The sequence below is a fragment of the Passer montanus genome, unplaced genomic scaffold, assembly GCF_014805655.1.
Source record: "Passer montanus isolate IOZ18808 unplaced genomic scaffold, ASM1480565v1 scaffold2, whole genome shotgun sequence".
In the NCBI taxonomy this organism is placed as follows: Eukaryota; Metazoa; Chordata; class Aves; order Passeriformes; family Passeridae; genus Passer; species Passer montanus.
Genome location: NW_024366591.1, coordinates 20,420,979 through 20,446,165, shown reverse-complemented (window position 1 = coordinate 20,446,165; position 25,187 = coordinate 20,420,979). Strand labels below are relative to the sequence as shown.

At 40.1% G+C, this 25,187-nt stretch overlaps 1 protein-coding gene across 6 annotated transcripts in view; it reads right to left on the bottom strand.

Moving 5' to 3' along the window:
• Positions 1-24,816, bottom strand: part of RGS17 (regulator of G protein signaling 17) — a 70,767-nt gene extending 45,951 nt beyond the window's left edge. For 2 of the 6 annotated variants that reach the window (XM_039707612.1, XM_039707616.1), the window contains exon 1: positions 24,620-24,746. The gene's annotated coding sequence lies outside the window, so the exon portion shown is untranslated. Of the gene's footprint in view, positions 1-1,127; positions 1,203-23,964; positions 24,260-24,615 lie in introns of those variants that run through there. The other 4 variants (XM_039707620.1, XM_039707615.1, XM_039707613.1 and 1 more) reach the window with 4 other exon arrangements.
• Positions 24,817-25,187: the final 371 nt, after the last annotated feature.

Here is a 25,187-nt window from a genome sequence, read left to right as displayed (position 1 = left end):
ATGTATCACTGAAGTCCCATTACTGGAAGTGCCTTATAGGAAACAGCAGATAGAGAAGGTCTTGGTGCAATGGAAAGGTGCTATTCTGCAAGTAATGCCTGAAACACTTTGGAGTTGTTACAATTAAAGGTCAGAATCTTTGCAGAGTTATTTCAATCATCTGAAATGAACACAAATATTTAAGTAAGGCAGATTACCATTGGATAGAAATTCTAATTTTTGTGCAAGTTAATTGAAGTTATAGAGCCAGAAAACATGCTCAAAAAGTCCATTGTCACTTCTATCAGCTTAGTGTTCTTTTCAAATTCAAATTAATCCGGAAGAATATTTTTTTTCTGGAGTGGGTCCTTTCCTATTCTCATCACTCATTATTTTAATTGCCTGTATTGAAACTATTATTTGTATTAATGAATTGACATTTTAGTGACAAAAGGCCAATTTCTGATCTTCTTGTTTAGTGGTAAATGCAACTACTCTGTTGAGTCTGTTGTAGGTGTTCTTCCTTTACAGGTGTGCTGAGCCTGGGTGTTCTTGCACTAATCAGGAATGCCCACCACTTTGGCACTTCTAATGATTCGTCTCTGTCTCCACCTACTTCTCACTCAGCAGCTCAAGACTGCAGACTTTGTTTCATTACCTATTGAGGCTGAGAAAGTGATCTGTTATACTCTTGGTACATCCAGGGCTGTAAAGTCAGCAAGGCCTATGCAAATGAGACTACATTTGCTGTTATGGTTGAAAGAGCAACCTCTGCCATTACACTAAAACCCTGAGTATCTTCTATATTTTTGTTTTATTGTTGCCTAAAATTTACACTGAAGAGCAGCTGCTGCAATGAACCAGGTATCTGGGTATCTCTGCCATTTTTTTCAGTTCTCCTCTAGAATTACACATGATGCATACCTTCTCAAGGAGAGCTTGTTTTCTTTTAGATGAAGAATTATTCACAAGAGATTCCCAGCATAATTTATTCAAACTCTCTTGAAACATATCGATTAGGATGTTCAAAGTGAGCGATTTGTGGCAGTGAATAAATTCCCCCTGAGGAACAAAGGTGTCTGCTGAAGATGAAACTTGGAGAATATCCCAAGGAATTCTCAAGTGCACAAGATTAAGATTAATTATACCTGCTCCCCAGATGTCTGTGGTTAGAAAGATGGAATTGCACAGGGAGACTGTAATCACTATTCTCCTGCTGTACTCTAGAAGAAAAAAGAAGAAAAAAAAAAAAAAAGATGATTTGATTTGGAAGAATAAAAAATTTTGAAATCTCTCCAGTATCTCATTTCCTCTTCCTAGGAATGCAGGAATTCCACCTCATCCTACATGTACCCAACTCTTTTGATACTGTTCTTATGATTGCACTTTTCCCACCTCCACAGGTACAACTGCTGCTGCAAGTGCCACTGCTGTCTGTGGCAGGGCCCCTTAGCACCGCCTCTGCTCAGGCAGCAGTGATAAATCTGGTGGGAGGTGCAACAGCAGCCAAGAACAGCCCCATTTTTTTCCTTGAAAATTCAGCCTAAAAACGGGGGGACGCTTTTTAAGCAGGGCTATTTTGTAATTGGCAAGGTAATTATTATATTAAGGTATGTCAAGAGGAGCAGGAAGCTCTGCAGCTCTGTTCATCTACAGAGTTTTCTGTAGCCCTGCAGTTAACAGAATATAAACTTTTTGTTGGGCATCACTGTCACAAAGGCTATGCCACAGAGTAAAGGAAAATCTAGATTTTAATTTTTTTTTCATCAAAAATAGATACTGATGACACCAGCCTCCTGTGAAATTTCAACTTTGAACTACTGGCACTGTGCATGTTGATATACTATGCCCTGCAGAGGTGCGCAGATGCTTCCCAGGGCAGGGAAATAGCCAGGGCATTAAGCAATCCGAGTTTGGCCATGCTACTTCCCCTTGCAGTCACAGCAAATAAAATCAATAATGTTTTCTGTTCACTATGAGATTTTTCTGGAAAAGAAGTTGCCTGAGATAACATCACCTTAATTTTTATGCCCTCACTCCCCAGCTTCTTTTTCTTCCTTGAGTTACACAACTGTCATATTTGTTTTGCACAGTGCCAACTTCTAGCCAACTCCCATATCAATCTAGCAGAGGTATGGTCAGGAATTTTTCAATTAAATATTTATTAGAAAAAACTACAATTGTCAAAATCAAATCTGACTGCTGAAGGAATTGATTTTTACTGGTGTTGTCTTAAAAAAATATTTTATAGCAAGTTTGGAAATTGCCAAAATATCTCACTGAAATGGTTTAGTTAGTTTTGTTTTGTATTTATAAAGAGCAGTTTTTAATTTAAAAAAAATTTTTGGTTCAAAATTAATCCATTTACATTGTGAATAGAAGTAAAGGAATAACAAAACCTTGTTTTAATAAGTCAAACCAAATACCCACATTTTCCCATGTATGAAGAGTGTTTATGTTTAAGAATTTTTTCACTATTCAGGGCAGAAACGGTTTTGAAAATATTAATATGCTCATGGGACACACCAAATCTTTCTGTCTCTAGACTGAAACTGTTCAGGACTCTGTGTCAACACATTCCTAGAGATGCCAGCAACTGAAAAGTGGAATACAAAACGTTTATGTTAATATCCACTTCCTATTTGCCTATAAACCACTAATTTTCTATATTCAAAAGTTTCACTCTCCCCTGGAATCCAATTTATTGTGTTTTCATGCAGTTGTGCTGAAAACACCCTGAATGCTTCCATGTAAATGGTGAAAATGGCTGCAGTATAGCTAAAAATGGGCGAACAACTCAGAGGAGAAAGCAGAGTTCAAGCTATAGAACTCATAAATTCTTGGCTAACAAAAAAAAGCCAAACCAATAATTAGTGAATACATCAAGAATTCTTCTTGTACCCAAACCATATTTGCTTGCTTTTTATGATGTAAATAAATGCCTTTAATTTTGTCTCTAATCAACTGATTGCTACTGATTCAGGTGGGTATACCTGGTTATTTTACAGGAGAAAAGTGTTCCCCCATAGCAAATGTTCCCCCATAGCTATTTAGCTTAGAATGAATACTAATGAAAGGTTTTTAGATTACCAAAGCTTTTCCACTTAATAAAACAATTATACTTGAATGGCAGTAGGATGTACAAAGGCAAATAATGGCAGCTAGAAGTACATTGGTTATTCTGAGTATCTCACAATAAGAAAAAAAAGGACAGTATTTAGAACTTTTTGACAATGTAATCTCTTCTGTTACAGACATCTAGGCTACCTCTGCTAATTAGCTCAATTCCTTTTGAGTGCACTCGTAGACAAGCAGATGATTGATCCGAAGGGATGCAACACTTTGGGCATAATGGAGAGGAAAACCTAGAGCTTCACACAGTCAGGTAGTGTCAAATAGCCAAGAAGTATGCAGAGAAATATAATATTATAATAATATAATACTGATATATTATAATAATTTTAATATCTGATGTTTATGGTAAACCTGAGCAAAAAGAAATCTTATATGCAATAAGAAAAATTACTCCTCTTCATGCATAAAGCAATAGAATGACTACAATAACACTTACTGCAGGTTATGACAAGATATTTTGTCCTGATTGCACCTCAGCGCTTGAACTGGGTGAAAGGTATCTTCTCTGGGCAACTGAATGCATCAGGGATGCAAAACTGAGTGATACAAAGTGACTGGTGTCTGAAAAGTTCTGGTTTAAAGATTATTAAATCACCCTGGTATTTCTTTCACAAGGCTGGTATTTGTTATTTGCATAGCTGTTTTCTACTGTTGCTGAATCATAAATACATCTAGAAATTATTAGGCACCATTTACCATCCCTTTACTTATAAACTGGAAAAGCTATAGAAACTGGTATTTTAAAATGAGAAAGTGAACAGTGAGCAAAAACTTTACATGAGCTATTAGAGAAGAAGCATAATTTAAAGAGCAGCTGTAGGGTAGATCAAAGAATAATCATTTCAACCAGTGACCCAATAAAGCTGCCCAGATGTATTTCTGGTTTAACTCCATCTTAGCCATTGCAAAGACACACTTTGTTAGAGAAAACAGCTTTATGCATTTGCATAGAATCTCCATCAGATTCCAAACACACAAGATACACACCAGATTCCCAAATAACCCTAGAAGGAAGGGGAGTTTTGGTTTCCTGTAACCGTCCATCTAAACATAAAAGCAAGTGCATAAGGCTTTGGTTGGATATTTTGCAGAGTTATACAGTAAATCACCAAGTAAGTATTGGTGATTTACTTTTCTTGAATGACCCAAAGTTTCCCAGATAGAATTGAATATATTTCATAGTGGCTGCAACTAAAATTTTGGTATTTTTTCCCTCTTTTCTTCTCTTTTTATGGTCAAAGGAATGAGGGACAAAATTCTTAAACCAGAATGGGTTTTTTAATTGCATTTTTTTGCTCCTATGAAGAATGAAGGAATGGTATAGGACTCAGATTTTTTACTTACTGCAGTCAAATGCAGAGGACATTTTATTCCCCACTCTTGCTCAAGAGAAGGACATATGCCATGATGCATATGGGGTTTGCAGGTGCTCCCCTTGTTTTCCTTTACAAAAGCAGTTCTGCCAGCTGAATCAGCTTTTCCAGGTCCCTTTCTCTGTTCTCTATCCTCCCTTGTTATCCAGTCAGTGCTTATGTTTCAGTCACAGAGGCTCTAGTGAACAGCTCACAGCCATTTGGCAAGAAAAAAAAAAGAAAAAAAAAGGAGGTGGTTTATGTCAGTTCATGTCAGGAAACTGATTTGAGTCAGTGAGGTTCAGCAGCCACGTAGTTACAACAGTCTGACCTCAGACTTCAGGAACAATCTCAGTCTGGTGTCCTGCTGAAGCTGTGCCTTTCTGGTCATTCAGCTATCAAAGTCCACTAGTTCAAGTGAGTTTATGAAGGATGAGCTGCAGAGAGCAATACTTAATTCAAGAGAACAATACTTTGTTCTTCAGCACCATGTCATATTTGGTCCCCAAAATGATATGAATGAGATTCAGAGTTTTCCATCTCATGCTAAATGGTCTACAGCATCGCACACTAGAACATTTTCTTCGGTGACAGCTGACATTAGTTACCCTGTGGGCACACTTGCAGTTTACATAGGCTACTTCAGTATGCTTCCTTTGGGAAAGGTTGAAGGATGATGCTTAAAATAAACCCTAACACCAAAACCCTAACCCCAAGTCCAGCAACACACTTAACATACCACAGTTTCTTGAAAAGAAGAATTTCTTTAAATTTGGAGTTGCTAATCCGTAATCTCCCAATTATCTTATACCTATAAGATAGGTATACTATCTTATACCTAGATGCAAGCTGAACACTAGTTTCCTTCAGGGTATTTTTTTATCAAATGGGGGCAACAAATTACTTTTTAGATGTGATGTTCAAGACATAAATGAAAGGAAATCAGAAACTGCAATAGATGGAGAAATTTAAGTAATATATAAACAGTTAATCATTCTTTAGACATGCTTAGCAAATTTTCCTGGCAAGAATGCTATCACTTTGGAAGATAATTTAATAGGCAGAGAAGACAGGAAAACCAGTTTGCTTCTAATGGCATTGCTATGGTGTAATGGGGCTGAGATGGCTATATGCAAGACAGATGCTATTATTTCTTCTAGTTTTACCATAAGTGACACTATGACAATTCCAAAATCAAGCCTGAAAGCCCATTAAAAACATTTTGCTGGTTTGACTCATAGCAAAATGTAAGAACTGCTTTTTTGAGTCCTGATGAATGGAGAAGCTTTCAGAACACTCAGACTGATGATCCCTGGCTTTTACAACAAAGTACAAGGCAAACTTAGTGGTCTAGTGATATGCTTTTATCACACTTTCTCCTTTAATGGTGTGTCCTTTTCCATCTAAGTTATTGTAGCAATGGATAGAAATATTGCTTCCCCTTTATTTATTTATTCCCATTTCTGTCCATTTGTGTCACTTTCACAAGAACCTTCAAAAAATTGGCCAGTCTGCTTCTTAGACTCACACAAAGATGCTTGCATGCTTTTTAACTGAAGAAATAAGTTCTGAGCTCCTGGTGCAATCCTTATAATTAAAGTTTAATTTAGCATAAAACCCCCTCTCACTTATTGCACTTTGGTTTTATCAGTGTTCTCTGCTGTTACATTCCCGTAACAGACCACACAGTTCTTTATTTGATTTGACTTTCAGTGTTCCTCTTCACTGCTCTCTCATATCCTAAAATTTGTCAGTGTATAAGCAAGACAACACTTCAAGGAAGAAAATTATCCAATAGCATAGAGTTAATGTTTATATTAACTAACTAGAAAATCTGTTTATGGAGATGTGAACACTTTCACAGATTTTGCAACCCTTCACATCTGGCAGTGCCTCAGTGTATAAGCCAGAGGCATTTTAAGAGCAAGAGTTCATATTCCCCTAAAGAACATAAGTATCAAACTTTCTAGAACAGCTGGCCATTCACAACTTTAATAGATGGCTGACAAAGGAAGTAACACTTGTGCCCACAGCACATTGAGCAGAGATTGTCAACAAACTGGAGAGGAAAGATGATCCAGTAGCTGAGGATTATCCTAGAATTTAGGAAACCTGACTAAATTGCTGCTTATTGTCTTTTGGTAAGCTACTTCTTTTAATGGGAGTTGGTTTTCTCGCAAAATTTAATTTTTCCTTTTCAGGAAACTTATATATTATTTAAAAAACTTTACAGGTTTGAAGTGAGTGGCTCCAGATTTCTCCCTTGCGTGTAGGTTGCATCAAAGGGGACGTAGCTGTTAGCAGGTACAAAGCTAACACGGGCTGCAAGAGATACAGGTGTAAGTACATTTTCTGCTCATCATGAACCTTGCTTTCTAAAGGTGGAAGAATCAGTGACTGATGATGAGGAGAAAGGAGATTTTCTTTTTAATTAGACAGTCAAAAAGTTGAGCTTGGACTTGAGCAGAAGACCTTTAAGATTCTGAGGCACTTGGACAAGCTGATAATGACAGATACAAAAGAAATGTAAATGGCAAGAGAAAAACTTTAGCTTGTATAAATTTACTATTAGCATTTCTCTAAGCCACTGTGTGGGAGGTGCCTGTCTGTATTAAGGGAGCCCTGTCTGGAATTACCAAAACTCATGTTCATTATTTGTTTCAGTCCTACAATAATTTTTAAACAAAAGCTTTTATCTCCCACATATGACACCTGTCATATTGATAATTTCATGGACTAGGGGAAAATTCTCTTTTCTCCTTCATGGGTCTCTGGAACCAAGGACCGACAGATAATTCAGAAATGCTAAATGGATATTTCTAAATCCATCCACACTCTACTTGCATCAGCAGGGGTCTTGACCCTAGGAAGTGATTTCCTTCCAGTTTTGTTTGATGTTCTCATGGCACTCGAAATATTTAAAAAAAGGTACTTTTTTCACAGAAAGAAGCAATTTCAGAATTGTCTGACACAACTCCCAGTAGAATTCTTCTTTGCCCTGACCAAAAGCTGTGTTAGATGAAATGCTTAGAAAAAGTCAGCCTTCCATTCACCCAGCATCCAGGTTTGGTGAGTATTTTCACCCAGGTGAAGTTTAAGGAGACTTGATTATAGTATAACGAGTAAAGAGAAAAGAGAAAGAAGCTATGGGATAACAGGTGTGGGATAATCACAGAGCGGCCAAACTTCTATGCAAGGATAAACACCTTTTAGGATGTTCTCTTGAAGAGAACTTGGCAGGCTGTCTGTTCTAAACATTTACTGTAGGTTTAGTCTTTGTCCCATGTAGGCACCTGTGCTGGTTTTAATGTGCACCCTAATTACATTTCTCTATTTATTTGGTAAGTTGAACACTTTTTTTACCTTTTGATTCAATTATTTATTATAAGTTAGTCCTATTGCATATAATCATATTTTTTGTCAGATAAAAAATACTAAACACAAGCATAACCATGAAAGTTATAACTGGAGCCCAATAAATAGAAGAAAAAAAAATCAGTTTACATGCAAACTTTTACCAAAAAAAGGAAATAAGAAAGACAGTGTGATGCTCCTTCTGCTTCTAGTGTGCACTGTGCAGAGTTCTTTGTTCCCCAAAGCTGTTCCCACTCAGACCAGACAGCTCTGGGTCCAGAGAAGCTATGAGCCATTTGATTTTAGAGCGGGTTTTGTGGGGTTTGGAGTGGTGTGTGTGCATATGTGTGTGTATATTTCCCTAGGTCTTTTGTTGGATTTGCATTTTTTGCCTCATGTAAAGAGAACAGCCTTGTGTAAAGTAGCTGGACATCTGCAATACCTCGACACCATGAGGCACCTCAGAATAAATTCTGAAAAGCAGTATCCCAAGCATGAAGCTGCTTGGCAACTTTGGTCAAATTCAGTTCAAGCCACCAGTCCTTCCACTCCTGCTTTCTGGTCGATGTGTTTCTACCATGTGGTAACACAAATCAAGTAGGTTTTGTGGCAGAAAACTAACTCTAGAAGCAATCATTAGCTGTCAGGAGGATTAACTGTCTGAATTGATCCACTGCACTCACTTGTATGTGGCAGGGAGAGAGGGAGAGCAGGTCTGGCTTAGACTGGCATAAAATGCTGCACAACTAGAAGTGAAGGACTGGTGAGCAAGAGAGTGCTTTGCCTTTGTCCCTTCCCAGGATGGAGAAATCCAGCCTGGACTGCAGAATTACTGAGATTTGCAGCCATGGCCCTCACCTTGATTGAGCACCCTGAGTCATTCCTCAAAAAAAACCACATTATGGACTAGAACATGCTTTGGAAAATGAGATGGTGGATGTGCTTTCTTGCTTTTATTCAATATTGCAAAGATTAAATAATGTAGCACCCACACTCTCTAGCACTTAGAAAGAGGCAGAAATCAAGGTGTTCCTGCTCCTCAGTGAGCACTGTAATGGTGGATGCTCTGCTGTCTCCCTGGCTAATTTCTCTATAATTGTTTGATGGGGTTGTGGGTAGGTTCTTTTGCAAAACAGCACAGTGTCAATGGTAACAGTGGAGACTGTTTCTGCCTTTGAATATCTTCAAAACTGGTGATTAGGGCAGACTTTTTGTGGTGGAGAGGGGAAGGTCTGAATTCCCTCAGCTTCACATTGGATAAACCCAGGTGTATCACATCCTGGCTGAACCTGACCCTCCTTTATTTTATGAAAGAAAAATTGATAAAATGGCAAGAGTTTTGGTGAGGGCAGGAGGGATGAAATAACGCCAAACCTTACGTCTGACCAGCCCCCTTTTCTGGCTGTGTTTTGGACTGACAGCTCATTTGTGTCTCGTGTTTTGTGATGAGTTCAGCTCTTTTAGAAAAAAAGCACACTCTCAGTGTGCCTTCTGGACCATCTCCTCTGAGATCTCTGGCAGACAACATGTCCTGCTGAGAGCTGGTTGTGACCTAGTTAGCAGGATGTAGTTTCAAGCATGAGTAATAGGCACTCAGTGCACTTAACTGGGGAAATTTGGGTACCTAAGGGTGGGAGGAGAATGGGACATTGTGTGTTCTTAACAACTAAGAGTCCTCTTAGAGGACAGAAAGCCAACTAAGTCCTGGTTTGGATGCCTAATATATATAGCAGTTTTGGGTGGAGGTGCATACAGCAGCTACTGTCATCCCAGTAAAGAAGAGAAATTCCTACTTGTCCATCTCTATGCTAGGCCAGTTCCACCTGTGCACAAATACCTCACCCTGGAAGGCTGCAAGGAAGAAGAAGCTACAGAAAATGTTTAAATTAAGAAAAAAATGTTAACGTCATTTTTTAATTCTCATCTAAGCCCAGTGCTTTCCTCAAGAAAATGGCTATTAGAAATGCCTGTATGCTCTGAATTATGGAGTTCTTAGATTTGATCCCTGAATGTGTATTTATGGCATTACTGAAATGGTCACTTTCTGTCTACCAGAGGACACCAGTGGCACCAATAAGTATGCTACTCTAATATTTATGCATTTTATCTTCATGATAAACAGAATTGCTGAAAATAATTTTAGGGAAACTTGGTCTAGTAGAAAATTGCCTCTTTTTAAAAAAAGACAAAAACCATTAAACAAAATAAATTTTTAAATGCTGAGAGTACCGATCAAGATACAATGAAATTTCAAGTTATCTGTAACAGCAGTAAAATATTTTGGAGATTTTTGCTTGACTCAATATTACCTTCCTCATTAGGACCATAGTCTTGTATTTCAAAGTGTGCTGCAGGTAAGAAATGCCTCCAGTAGATTTGCCACATGCAGCAAATAGTGTGACCTTTCCTTGCCATCAAAAATTGTCTTCCTTCTTTCCTCCTCACGTGCAGATCTCCAGATCCAATGAATGCATAGCGTTGGGAAAGCTGATCTCTTTTCTTTTCAAGATCATCTGCTCTTGTTTAGCCAGAGGCTAAACCATGGTGTAGGATCAGAAAGGAGGAGCAGGAAGAGAAGCATCATCTAATTGTTAGCTCTTATCTCCTGTTGTCTCTAGATCAAGGAAATTTAGTTGAACAGCACACAGTTTTGAGTGTTTCAGGAGCAAGTTCTATTTGCAGATAGGAAAAGAAAACAAGCTGGGTTTAGTGTGGGTTTTTTGTTGTTGTTGCTCATATGCCATTATTTATTGCATATAAAGGAATGATTTTAATTTTAACACTTTTTTAAAGGCAGGACTTCTGTAATATCTTTCTTAATAATCCCACTGAACAAAATTCTTATAAGACTGAATTCCTCAAATGCTACAAACATTGTCTAATAATCAAAAGCTATTCGAAATCAGCTTATATTTTAAAAAGTGACTCAAATACATTTATTTTTCAGTGTCTGTCTCAGCTATTCCATACTTCCAGACTTTATCACTGTAGCCTTTTAACTCACCTGTTCTTTACTAATTTCCTTCTTTCCTCACTAACTAGCATCCAGATTCATGTTATATTCAGTACCCTTCACTTCTGTCTATTGAGATTTTAGTCTTACTGTCTATTATGCCTGTTTCTTGCCCATTCAGATTGTAAAGGTTCTTTTCAACTTCTCTGTATTCTCTCAGTCTGTGCTGGTTATTACTTCTGCTCTTGAGATTTGTCCCTTCACCTAGAACATCTGGATAACCAATTCTGAGGTCTACACACACTGAAATTGTCTGTCCCTGTCAATAATTCAGTCTTCCTGTTCCCCAAGTTCAGCAGTTCTTGCCTCAGGATGTAAGCAAGGAAACAGCTGGAGAGCCAGGGGCAAAAATCTCACAATGAATATAAATGTGACATAAAAATTTCTTTAGATCTTATGGAAGGCTGTATGGAAAGCAATGAAACAACACTTAGCATCTCAATAGAAGATTCACCCCAGTTAGTGAATAGGATAAACTTCTGTTCTCTGTGGAGCTGACTCAAGCACTTCTTCCTTCAGGGAATTTTTTTTTAGCTTTTTGGAAAGAATTAGTGAAAATTAAATTGAACCACCTGCATGTCTGGTCACAAAGTAAGACTTTGTAGATTTTTTCTGCTGGGGTGAATGCCTGTGTTCGTGTTCATTGTTTCATTGGGGGGAAATGTAGGAAGGAATTTTGCCCTACAATTACTGATTTGGACTAACATATTTCCTCATTGGGGCAGACCTGTAGGCAAGTATTGTGATACTTTAATGGAGAATATTTTTAAATGCCTCTTAAAGACAATCTAAATGTCTCAAAACTCCTGGAAGATTCTCTCTCAGGCTTCACTTTAAGTTACAGCCTTATTGCCATAATTGTGCTATGACCCATGACTTCTGGATGATGGTACAACATACAGGCTATGACAGGTTAGATATCCTTGCCAACAGTATTCTGAAATTTTCTTTTTGGGGAGTTGCAGATTAGAGTCCTAGCAAGAATATGCATGTGCTGAGGAACCCTTTGCTCTCTGGGGAACAAGATGACAAGATTACTCGTGCCTGTGTGCAGCATCACAACAGCAGGACCAGGAAGGCTCAGGAACTTGGGTGGGATGTGCAGTGCCTGATGGAGGACCGTCCAAAGACACTCAAAAGATAAGGGCTCATTTTGGGCAGCCAGGCCATCTCAGTGTTGTCCCAACATGCTTGTTTGGAGTCTCTGAGCTTCATATTGCCTTTAATAAATAGTGTGTGCATACCTACAGCCTCGGAGTAGCTGCTCCTTCTGGTCAGGGGACACACATAGATAATACATGTGACACTCGTTGCCTGCTGGTATTTCATCCATGCAACATCTCAGGAAGAAGATGTGGATGGAAAGGTTTTCAATGTGCTAACAGCACTGACCTTTCAATTTCCATTATGCATCACTCAGAAGCAGTTACCAGGCATTCAAAATCTGAGTCTGAAAGCCAAATTTAGACATTTTTCTGAATGTTTTTTTTTTTTTGTTTGAACAATAAAATTATTTTAAAATAGAACAAGTAAACTGAACATTATAATTGTGGGAGAGTGTGGGAGGCAGAGCTGCCTGCTGATCACGTTAAATGTTTGATCCTTATTCAGCCACCAAAGGCTTGGGTGCAGCCAATTCTTTTTTCTAGTTAAGTGCCTGTCCTGAGATAGTATTATTTTTCTCAGTGCATAGTAACAGGTAGGATGTTAACAAGTGGAATAAATAACCACAGTGTGTGGTTATTGTCATTTCAAACCTCTCCTTGGCTCTAAAAATAACTTTTGAGATATGACTCTGAAACCCTTATGAAGAAGAATGATCAGTTTCCATTCAAGTGGGTCAACATAACAGAGCTGAAGTCTGAGAACAATCATCCACAATCACCAATTCATCTAAGTGGCCCGGATTCTTCATTTCCTTGACAAATGTTTAATTTTCTCTTGTGATCTAACTTTTCTTTAGAAGGTGAGTCATGCACAACAAATCAAAACGGTGGCATTTTTGTTTGTCCTGTGCAATCTCATGTAGGTGAACTTTTTGCAACACTGTTGCTATTGCTGGAACCCTTCTCTTCTAGACTAGTACATGTCTACACTAAAATTTTACATCTTTATCTAGTTCCACAGGATACCAAGACTGAGAAGCACTTTTAAGTAAAAGAAGTTTCCTGAAGAAGTAATTTTGTCTAAGAGAAATTATGTTAATATTGAAGCTATTTTGTATCAAAAAAAAAAGACCCTTTAGGTTGCCCCAAAGTTTATGCAGGTATGTAGGTGAATCTTCTCTTATACACATCACCTTATGTGTTTTGCTGCCACTGTGTGACCCACTATGATCCTCCACAGTGAGGATCATACTGGGTCACACAGCACTGAAATACAAGTGCAGCACACTTCTAAGATTGCTTCAGGTGTGAGCTGCACTTTGAATATTCCTTCTCAAGGGATCTCCCTTACATAATCAGGACAGAATGCTCACGGAGCAGTCACACAGGCTTTATTGTCTTCCTACTCCAGGGAGCTCCACAGATGAGTTACGAAGGGAAAAGGCAGGAGGAGGGGTTTTGTGACTGGGAGGAGAGCTGTGGCCTGGACAAGATACAGATTCTGCATTCTGAGTGTTCCCTACATTTTTCATGTCCATTGGATCTAAAGAGTTTCTGGGACAAATGTTTAAAGGGGAGGGATATGAATGTGTCAGGTGAACAAATGGAAGGATCATTGCACAAGAGCAAACGAAGAATAAGCAGTCTTTGAGTGAATGTGGCTTGAAATGAGAAAAAGGTTTTCAACAGGAGATCTGGAACAGCCTCTGGGTAAGAACAGATGTAAAAAAAACCCAATGAAACAAACAAAAAACATCCACCAAACCAAATAAAATAATAAAAAAACAAAACAAAACAAAACAAAAAACAAAAAAAAACCCCAAAAAAACCTTCTCTCCTCTCCCCCCCCAAAAAAACTCCCACAAACCCAAACTGACAACAAAACAAAACAAAAAACACTTCCTGCTCTTAATATCAACTTGATCAAGAGAAGGAAAGAGAAAGTAAGAACCGATTGATGGAAACAGATAGAGTTTGGGATTAAATTAGCTAGGGCTTTTCACTCAGAATACTCTCCTATTTTCCAGTGCTCCTAAAGTTGCTACTGTGGCACCTGCTGGAATCAGCCATGCTACTGAAGAGCAGCCTAACCCAGAGTGCTGCTGAGCACACACTGCCTGCCTGGTTCAACAGCAGCTGATTTCCTTGGCACCCTGTTGGGCACACTCTCTACCTCAGAGGACAGGACTGTAGCACAATTTAAACAGTATCTCACCTAAATAGCTCAGGGTTTGATGTAGAAACAAATGAAGAAACAAAGCCAGTCTGCTATATGAATAGTACCCAGCTTAGTTTTAAAACATAAAATACTGTCTTTAGGTTATTCCAGCTAGTACGTCACCAAATATTAAGCAGTCAAAATCAAGGTGTCTCTGGCATTCAGTCCCCTTGTGTATGATCTCACTGTTCATCAGAACAATTTCTACTTAAGAGCCTAAAGAGAGCCTTACAATCCCATGTTTAAAATGTGAATGATGATTAGCATTACGTGTAAGAATAGTTTCTGCCATAGAAGCCCACTCAATTTAATGGAAAAATGTCTTGAACATTAATAGCAATTCAATTATTTGGAGTCTTAAAACCCCTAAGAACTGTCTCCCCTCTGTAGCTGGATCTGCAATAAATTACACTTTCTGATAAATTTACTCTTCTTATATTAAAGCTCTTTCAGACCATACTCTCTCAAATTCAAGGAGATCTCTCTCCCATTTTTGAAGGGACTTACAGTAACTTATTTATTTTCTTTAAAAAATAAACTAAGTTGCATTTACTTGAGCCATCAGCATACTTCATGGGCAATTTACTAGAGAAGCTGATTGGTGGTAGGTCATGCCACAGCCCATGGGTGTGTCCTCTCACAGTGATAACCAGAAGGCAATTAATCAAAAGTTTCTGAGGCTAAATTACAAATGAATATATATAAGCATATATAAAGTATATGTTGATATGGACTGAGTAAATCATCTTTCCTAGTTCTGATTGCATCCAAGACTGAAGTGTTGTTAAAATTCAGAGTAATTTGGGCTTAGAAATCGTATGCTGCCTTCATTATTAGAATTAGGTATGCATTGCTAATTAGTCCACTCCCTTTTGTTGCCTGTAAAAATATTTTATTGCGCTATAGCTGTGATATTACAGGAACTAATGTCATGAAAACAGTCAAGCTAAAGGAAATGTGCATTAATTTTTTTTTCTAAATGCATAATTTGGAAAAGCTAGGACAGGTGTTATTCTGTTATGAGCAGGACTGAGTTGACTATACTGGAGTTGAGTCATTTTGTGTGAATGACAGGTCTAGAGGTAGCAGTTTAATAGATCCCCAAAGTCCGATATCTTTTTAAAGACCTGATGAGCTGAAAGTTATGGGATACATATATGCAGAAGGTATCCCATGCTACTTGCCATATGCTTCCATTCTCTCTTTTTCATTTTTTAAATGCAGGTTTACATTGCTCAACCATCCAAAGTCTTCATGTTTTTGCAGTGGAGACTTAGCAAAACATTCTTTGCTTACTGAGCTTTTTTTTTCCCTAACATGGCCCTAATTAATATTTTTTGTGTTGATATTCAGATTACATTTTCAAAGGAGCAAATTGGAGAGGTTTTACCCTGGTCATCTTCAAATGAGTAAGAATACTTGATCAGAAAGATTAACTTCTCCTTCCAGCTGCAAATTCCCAATTTTTTCCTGGAAATTGTCTGGATAGGAAGATTTTCTAGATCTTAAGCTCTCTCTGATGTTTATATATGAGCATTACTTGGCTAATAAGGAAGCTGGAGTAGGAAACAAGATTCTTAACGTTAGATTTTAACTCTTGAAATCAACAAGAATTTTGCCCTGTATGTTTAATTTCTGCATCTGCCACCATTTTACTGTGTGATCCTCTAATTGCTTAATTGATATGTGTCTGCATTTCTGTTCTGTGAAAAGCAGTGCTGCTGTCTTAGCATGCAAAGGTAATTTAGTGGTTGTTTGAAAGGTGAGATTGTAGAAAAGACAGCATGATGGAATGATTAAAAAGCACTTATTAGGTCTAAATTGCCAAAATCTGGAAGGACAGGAATAGTCTTTTCATAATGTGTTCTTTATTTATTCTTAGTGCTTGCTAAATTGCTAGATTCTCAGAATAAGATGATGATGAGTAGTCACCTCCTCTTTTACTATTTTCATCTTTCTGGATTCTCTATTTTCTTAAAAGTTCCTGAAATGTCACATTGTATGAAACCAGGACACTGTATTTGCCACAGCATTATATGCTTGACCAAGAAAAATGCTCAGCAGAAGTAAGGTCATACAAGATATATAACTTTCCTATTACATCATGCACATACAGATATGAGCAACTCATCTTTCCTAAACTTTACACTTTCTTTAAAAATATGTTCAAACAATTCTCTCTCCTGTTATGTATGAAAAAATTAATATTGAACAAAAATCATAACCTCCTTGTCCCACAGGTTTGATAGAATATTAATAGCATGAAGGACTTGAGTGAACTCAGTATAGTTAAAGCCATTCAATATGAGTTAGGTTAAATGCAATTTTTAAAACCACATATATTTGAGATGGGTATGAGATGGTTCTATTAATATTTTATATATCAGATTTCCAAATTGGTGGTATTGTCAATATAAATATGTTGACTTCCGTTAGTGAACACAACACTGTGATTCTAGAATAAGGTAAAAGTCAACACGATAAACATTAAAAGTATAAAAAGCTGATAAATCTCAATCTGAAATTAAACATGGGGAATAACTATTAAGTAGGTGTGTTACTAACTGAATCCTTCAAGCATATGTTCATTTATACAACCTGACAACGTACCCCTCTGTTGTGAACAAAATAGAAGGAACTATAAAAATCTGCAGTGTTCTTGTTTGTGGTAGGCAAATATCAAGGGAAAAACATAAGCTCAAAAATCCCAGCAAACACCATTTCCTTTGGTTAATACCATATTACTGAGACGAAAGAATGCAGGCCAGAGGCAGAGGCCTTCCTGAAGAGATGTGATGGGCCTGTACTGTAAAGAAAGAGTTCCTGGGCTTGTTCTCTGGATCTGAGGCTAAATGGCCAATTTACTTTCATTCGTACAATTAGGGTGCCTTGCTCTGCATAACAGGACAGTCTCATATTAGCATTTTATTGGGAATGATCCCTGGAATGTGGTAACTCTCCAGTCAGGTCTGGGACCATCGTAAGAACTCAGTACATAGACAATCAGGGTCTGGTGCAAAAGCTCAGGCTTCTCTTAGTTTGCAGAGAAAAAATCCGGGACACTTAACAAAAACTGAGAGTCTTGGCAACTAAAAGAAGTGCTCAGTGCAATCCTGCACCCACAGGATTTGTGCTACCTTGGCTACATAAAGCCAAAATACTGGACAGCCACATGAACGCCATGTTACTGCTGTATTTTAGCACTGGGTGCTATTGAAACAACGGCTGTGATTTCCTTGATGGTTACTGATCAATTGAAGCAGGTTAAGAAGAACTAAGACAATGGTTGAAGGAGTATGGAACATATTTGGTGGTAAATGTCTTCAGGAGGTATTTAGGTTAAAAATGGAAAAAATTTAGGAGTATATTTCTCAGTTTCTGAGTAGCCTGTACTGCAGCATGCAAGATGACATACAGATAATAGAGGTAAAATAAGGTCTTTCTTGTTAGTTCTGCTTTAACTAGACTTTTCAAGTGTCTGAACTTTATCAGCTATCTCTATCCTAGACTGCAATGAGCAGTGTAGGCATAGGCTTTGAGACAGATGCTGGATATGATGGTCCTTCTGCAGAGAGAGCTGAGGACAAATCCAATAAACAGTCAGATTTCAGCATTCTGAATCACTGACCAGTGCCCAGTCCTACATGAGCTATCAGCTCAAAGCTGCTGCCTTCATAACTTCATAGTTTATGAAGTAGCTGCATTCACTGGTTATAGGTATTCCCTCTATCCTTTCAAGATTCTCACCACGTGAGCACTTATTTCTTTTGTCGTTGCTCTGTGACCTAATTTTACATATCAAATAATCAAAAATTTGAAAGCAGCCTTGTCTATTCTGGTCAGCACAATGCTTACCATACTGTGAGATTCTGTTTATTATCATCTGGGGTTTTTAAATTGTGAGGGTCAGTAAGTGTTTATAAAAATACTTGGACAGATGTAATACATATAATAGTGGAAAAAATTCTACACATGAGATTCCAGTTACCAGATTATCAGATATATCAAACTGTATCCATTAAGTTATCAGACCATTATAAGACAACTGCATTACAACACAGTAGATATATTTTTAAACCATTCTACATGAATGATAAAAAAATAACTTTTACATCTCATTCTTCCCAAATCCATCTTGAAAGCTATGAAGCATCTGATTAATATTTTAGGACTTAGTAATTTCTGAAGATAATAAGACTTGGAAATAAAAGTACCTTTTGGACACTGAGTAATTAGGATGACACTTCCCACCTACATTCATTAAATCAAGGCTACTTGTGAAGCTCTTGTACAGGAAGCTATTATTCACTGTTCTCAATTGTCATATGATGCAAATCATTGAGAGCAGAATCTACACTACCCAAAGGTCTGGTGCAATGTGAATATCAGAGAGCATGTGCTGTCTGCAGTACTGTCAAAATAAGGCAGATTGGATAAGAAATGCTTTACTTCAGAAGGTTGTTCCCATTAAGAAAACCATAAACAGTAACAATGGTATTAAAATTTTACTATACATTTATTCACTATGAGACCAGTGAGGCACTGGAACAGGTTGCCCCAAGAAGCTGGGGATGCCCCATCCTTGCAAGTGTTCAAGGTCAGGTTGGATGGGCCCTTGAACAACTCAGTCTAGTGGAAGGTGTCCATGGCAAGGGGAATTGCAACTAAAATATACGTAGGGGTCCTTCCAGCCCAGGCATTCTATGACTTCCCTCTAATTGAAGCTTCTATGACAGCAGCATATATACGGTGATCCTAATCAGGCAGTGGCACTGTGAGAAATGTCAGGGCTTCCTGCAGCTCCTTGCCACAGCTGTGATGTGCCTAGGACACGCTGCCTCTAAGGGTGCTCACTGTTCTGAAGTCTCTCTCTTGAAAGCTGTCTGAACTACAGTATCAGAGAACCACAGAATCACCGAGTGGTTTGGGTTGGAACAGACCTTAAATATCACCTAGTTCCATCCCCCCTGCCAGGTTGCTCAAAGCCGTGTCCAGCTTGGTCTTGGAAGCAAGTATAAAAGTGCTGTGCTAAGGATACCATGACACTCTTCATCCATGTTTCCTGGGGTTTAATTGCTTTCTCTCACAGGATTATTTTACTTTAACTCACATGAAGACATTGTTACAGCATACCATAGCACAGCAAAACATAATACAGCAAAACTGCTCAAACAGTATTCAGCCTCCCTAAAAAAAAAAAAAAAAAAGACCTCAAGTCTTGCTTAGCAAGATGGCATAATCAATTAATTAGGGATCTGACACAGAGTGGCTGTGTCCTTTAAAGGCAGTGCTACTGTGACATTCTCTCTGCTAGTCTGTATGTACAGAGATGGGCTATATACAGTGGTTCAGCTTGTGATCTCTCATATTTCAGCAAGCGCAGAGCTGGCATCACTGGAGAGAGCAGCCAAACTACTTTAAATGAAGCTGCTTTGGTAGCAAAGGCTACATAGCTGTGTTAATGCCTCATTGTCCAATTTATCCCTTTCTCACTGAAGAAGCTAGGCTAGATATATCTTGGTTTTGTTTGGAGAAAGATTATGCAGAACAGATGTAGTGTTTAATGTGTGTGCATGTTTTTAATGCTTCGCTGCTGGATTTAAGATTTTATTAAATTTTATTTCTGCTCTATCTCCCTACCTGTAATTTCCCACATACATTCTATTTAGACATTTACTGATTTCTAAGAACTTGCTGCTATTTGCTTACAAAGTAAATAATGCATGAAAATTTCTACTGTATGGAAGTTAAGATGCATTTCATTTATATTTTATAAGCAAAGAATGTAAAGACAAAGCTATGATTCAAAATTTTTATGATGCTATGATAGAATCAACTTTATATTGATTAAAATCCTCTTATTTAAGTCCAGATTCATTAATATACCAGAACAACACAAATTTTTCAAAGGACACAAGTAATTTAAATTGAGTTTACATCTATTTTGCATTACTGGAGCAGTGTAAATCAGAGAAAGCACACTAGGGAATCGAGCCCTTATGTCGGTTTGGTCGAGGCACAGGGTATGTGGTGGCTGGGCAGGAGGAGCAGAGCAGACCCCCAGTTCATCTGTTTGTGTGCTTTAAGCATTCCCCAAGGGCCCTGCCACAGCCACACTGCTTGGCTGCTTCCTCTGTGCATGCTAGCGACAGCAGCCATGCCAAGGAAAACCTTTTGAGAGCAAATACCCGACTTCAAGTAGAGACACAAAATCTCTGTAGAAAAGACCTCTCTGCAATGGTTAACTTTCCAGAGAATCAGAGTGAGACACTCATGCAGCTCACTTCCTCAGACCCTCTGTAGCCAAGACCTGCAGAAGTGCCAAGCTGAAGTGCTGGGCTTCTTTGGAGGAATCAGCAGCAAAGCTATTCACACAACTCTACTTACAGCCTGTACAGCCATAGCCATTAGATATAACCACGAAGAGATAAACTTAATTATGACTTAATCTATTCATTTGTTTTTATGCCCTATGCACAAGCTTTTAATTAATTAATGGTATGGAAAGTTTGATTGCATTATTTCATTATAAAAACTACTTAGAGCAAAAGGGTATGTCAACAGAAATGCTAAGTTTTGTGAAGGATTTAGTTTTTAATGAATTTTAGCTCAAGCCAATTAGCACATGAATGTTATGTTCTTAGAAAACTCATCCTGTATTCACAGAATAAGCACTACTAGTATGGTAGGGATATATTTTTCACTGTAAAAGCTGAAATCTTGGTATGAGTGCAAAATAAATCCCTGACATCATGAAGCCATGATCAGGAGGGAGCTAATGGAACAGTGATGAACATCTCTGTAAGAGCTAATACTGTTTCACTTGGTGCACTTCTGGTGTATTCCTGAGAATCTCCATATGCTCATACTTAAAGGCATGCATGTGAAGCATGCAAGTAAGCAAGTGCTATTTAAAAGTACTAGGATTGTAACATTTATTTAGGATAATTTATTTTTAGTGAACAAAAGTGTATATACCATATATCTATATTTATATCTATATATATCTACAAATATATCTATATATATATATGTTTTGCTACATATACACACACAGACACATATACACCACTTGTAAGTGAAAAATCATGTCTGAGACTGGCTTAAGTCTGAGACTGGCTGATATTCCTCCTATCCTGTTCCCATAACAATACCACTCACCCTCTCCTTCTTTTAGTCTTTTGGGAGATGGGGATTAACACATCTGAGGTTTCCAGCATTTTATTTTTTATGAAGAATTTCACAACTTATGGGTTTCTACCCTCTTCTACTTCATCATATTCTGCTGTGGATTGTGTTGCTCCAAGCTGTGTATGCTGCCAAATTAAAATTGTGAGAACTTCTGTGTCTTTGGGTCTGGGTTGTGCTTTTGTAGTTCTCTGGTTGCTTATTCCTTTATTATTCTTATGACAAAATCAAAGAGGTGCTACCACTGAGATCAGGGAAGTATTCTGCAATGTTGATCTGATCAATACCTCCTCAAGCAGGACTGAACTCAGGAGTACTCTTCTGAAGAAGAACTTGTGTTATAGCTCCTTACAAATCAGCTACATTTTATGGCACATTTAAACTTTCCTTTTGAAACTGTGCACATTGATGCACATCCTTATAATGAACATTACACAGAACAATTAGAAAATTATGCTACTTCAAATGTATAGAGTTAATATATATATTTATTTACATATGTATATGTGCCTTGACATATAGCTTGCATTTTGTATTTAATATAGTTGTTAAAAAATAAGAATTGCAGTTAATAATATTTCATCTTCTCTTCAGGGTAGGTAGAAAACTGCATCAGGATAGGGAATTTTTCACCAAATCGTCAGTCACATTTCAATTCAAATCAATAGTGCAGGGAGTATTTTTCAACAGACAGCTTTTCAGTAGCCTTCTTGAAACAAGTTCAAGGGTTCAGGGCAATTTTTTGTGCATAAGTATCCATGTTGCATAACAAGAACAAGAATTCTTATCTGTAGATTTCAAGATAAAGACCAAGGGCTGAGTACAGCTTTACACTCCTGGGCAGGCCTCTCAGCTTGGTGATAGGTAAAATGAAGGGACCTGACCTGCCAGTCCTGTACCTGTTCTGGTTTCAGAGGACACTCCTGGCACTTTACAGACACAACATATGCTCCTTGTCACATAGGAAAGCTAAGGAGCACTGAGTGCAATTACCAGGCAGCAGGTTCAGAGCAAACAAAAGGAAGTACTTTTTCACACAAATCATAATTAAATTGCGGTGCTCCTTGCCACAGAACAAGGTTTAGAATAAAGCATAAACAGATTTTTTAAAAGGAAGTAGGAAAACTCAAAGTTTATTATATATGACGGTTGGAGAGCAAACTCCAGTTTAAGAAATTAATGTTCTGTGTGTTGCTGAAACTTGAAAGGATATGTCAGGAAAAGATCCCTGTATGCCAGTCCTGTTTCTTATGTTTTTCTCCTTCAGCATCTGCTGACGGTAGTCAGAGCCAGGATATTGGACTGGATGCTCGACTCACTATAGCAATTTATTTGATCGTATTCTTTTAATTAAATTATGTTCTTATTTTGGCTACTTAAAAGGATCTCAGCCTTGATGGAGAAAGGCATTTAAATGCTTTAATGCTCACATTATTTCAGGGAGGCAAGTACTTGAGTGTATCATAGCATTTGCGTTTCAGGCCATAAACTTAATGGGGTGGGGCTCACTTATTTTGTAATAGGACTTTGCTTTTTCTGGGTATGAGCTAGAATAAAAATATGTATTTGATAACAGTTATAACAGTGTGCAACACTGTTTTTCTACAAAGGTTAAATAGTTTGTTTGCCTAAATGGCTTGTGCCACAGGTAAATTTCCCAGTGATTTATGTAAGGATGATGACACCAGCATCAACTGATGTGAAAAAGAATCAACTTCCTTTATAGAACTCACAACATTTGTAATGCATGTATATTACATTTGTAGGAAGCTATTTTTCACCTGTTACCCATAATACTATTGCCAGCCAATATGTAACTTCTATTTACCTAGAAGGGTATTTCAGATTTCATCCATTTTGCAAGAGCATCTGGCTGCAAACCTATGACACACGGTGAAAATCCAGATACAGAAACGAAGAAACCGAATACCGAAAACCACAAATTTCACCCCTGCTGCTTCTAAGCCTGACAGCACCAGTAAGGTTTCCTTCTACATCAACAAGAAGAGATAGAAATGAATGTTAGTCTGGCAGCGAGCAAGCGAGGCAACCTCGGCATCCTCAATTGCGGGCGCTTTCATCCCGAGGAGAGGCGCAGCCCCGCAGGAGCAGACACGGCGGGGGTCGGGCAGCGGCACCGCATCCCCGCCGCACCGAGCGCGGGGTGTTTCCCCGGCGGCGGCACGGGGAAGCCCCGCTCCCGCTCCGCCCGCTCCCGCTCCGCCGTCCCGCGCCGCTGGGAGCCGGGCACGGCGCACCGGGAGCATCCCTGCCCGCCGGCCGCGCCCCGCCACCTGCTCCTCCCGCCCGCCTCCCGCCGACATTTCCCGGGGAGGGGCGGGAAGGAGGCCGGGGCACAGGGATGGCGGTGCCGCAGGGTAGGGCGGGCGGGGGAGGCTGGGTGCCGCCCGGGGCTCCGCGGCCGCTGCCCGCAGGGCTTCCCCGGCCCCGGCCCGGCCCGGCCGGGGGGGCAGCCGAGAAAGGGGGCAGAGGGAGAGAGGGATGGGAAGGCAACTCCTGATCTTAGAGCAACGACTCGCTTGTTCACCCTCACCTTCCGCCGGCTCCTCGGATTGAAATAACAACAACAACAATAATAATTAATACAAATTACACCACCTCTCCTCGCGCGAAGCAGACCCACGTTACAGGCAGGGGAAGGTCAAGAGGAAAGACAGCAGGAGCGGTGCCTCGCCTCCGATCTGGCAGCTGCCACACCGCCACCCCGTGTCCCCGGCTTCCCCGGGGGCGGCCCAATCCCTCCCCTGCCCGGCGCGGCGAATGCCCCGCGGCATCCCCAGCACAAACCGGGGGGTGGCGGAGATGGGGGGCGCGAGTAGAGCCCGGCGACACCTCTCCCCACCCCTTTGTGCATCGCGGGCAGGACACACACACACACACACACACACACACACACGCTCCACCTTGCAACCTCGGCGCCGAAGCGAAGCCGCCCGTTGTTACACACACACACACACAGAGGCACGCTTACACACACCCTGTCACCCCGGTGAATACATTTTCTCTTGCACTCTACCGCCCGCCATCCATCCATCCATCCATCCATCCATCCATCCATCCATCCATCCATCCATCCATCCATCCATCCTCTCTCTGGTCTCCCTCCTTCCTTTTCCTCTTCCCCCCCACATCCCTCCCTTTGGTCGGCGTGGTTTTCCCCACACACACACACCCTTCGCATCCCTATAAAGCAGACATTTTGGTGCCGTTTATCACGGTTCAGGCTGAAATAAGCGCGGAGCGCCTTACCCACCCCCGCCCGGCTGCGTGCGGTCGGCGCTGAGCGATCCCGGCAAGGGCTGGTGCGGCTCGTCCCCTAGCGCAGCTGGTTCGCTGCCATCCGCCCAACTTCAGCACCCAGCCGGCGGGGAGAGGGAGGGAGGCGGCGGCAGGCAGGCGGGCAGGCGGCAGGCAGGGAGGGAGGGAGGAAGGGAGGGAGGGGGGCAGCGAGAGAGAGCGAGCGAGGGAGGGAGGGAGAGGGAGGGACGAAGGGAGGGAGGGCGGAGGGTGCGAGGAGCGGCGCGGAGCGGGGAGCCCCCGCACATGCGCCGTGCCGCGGCCGCGGGAGTTCCCGCTCGGCCCCGCGGGTGAGTCCCGGCCCCGCCGCTCGCCCGCCCCGGTGCTCGGCCGGGCGCCGCCGCAGGTCGCAGGGACGCTTCCCCGGCAGGCAGGGGCGGGCAGGGGGAGTCCGCAGGCGGAGGAGCGGCAGCGTCCCCGCTCGTGGGCTGGCAGCGTGCGGCCGCGCCGCCGTGCTCAGCAGGGAAGCGCCGGAGTGCTGGGCTGCGGTTTTGTTGTTGCTTTAGTCCCCACATCGGTATGTC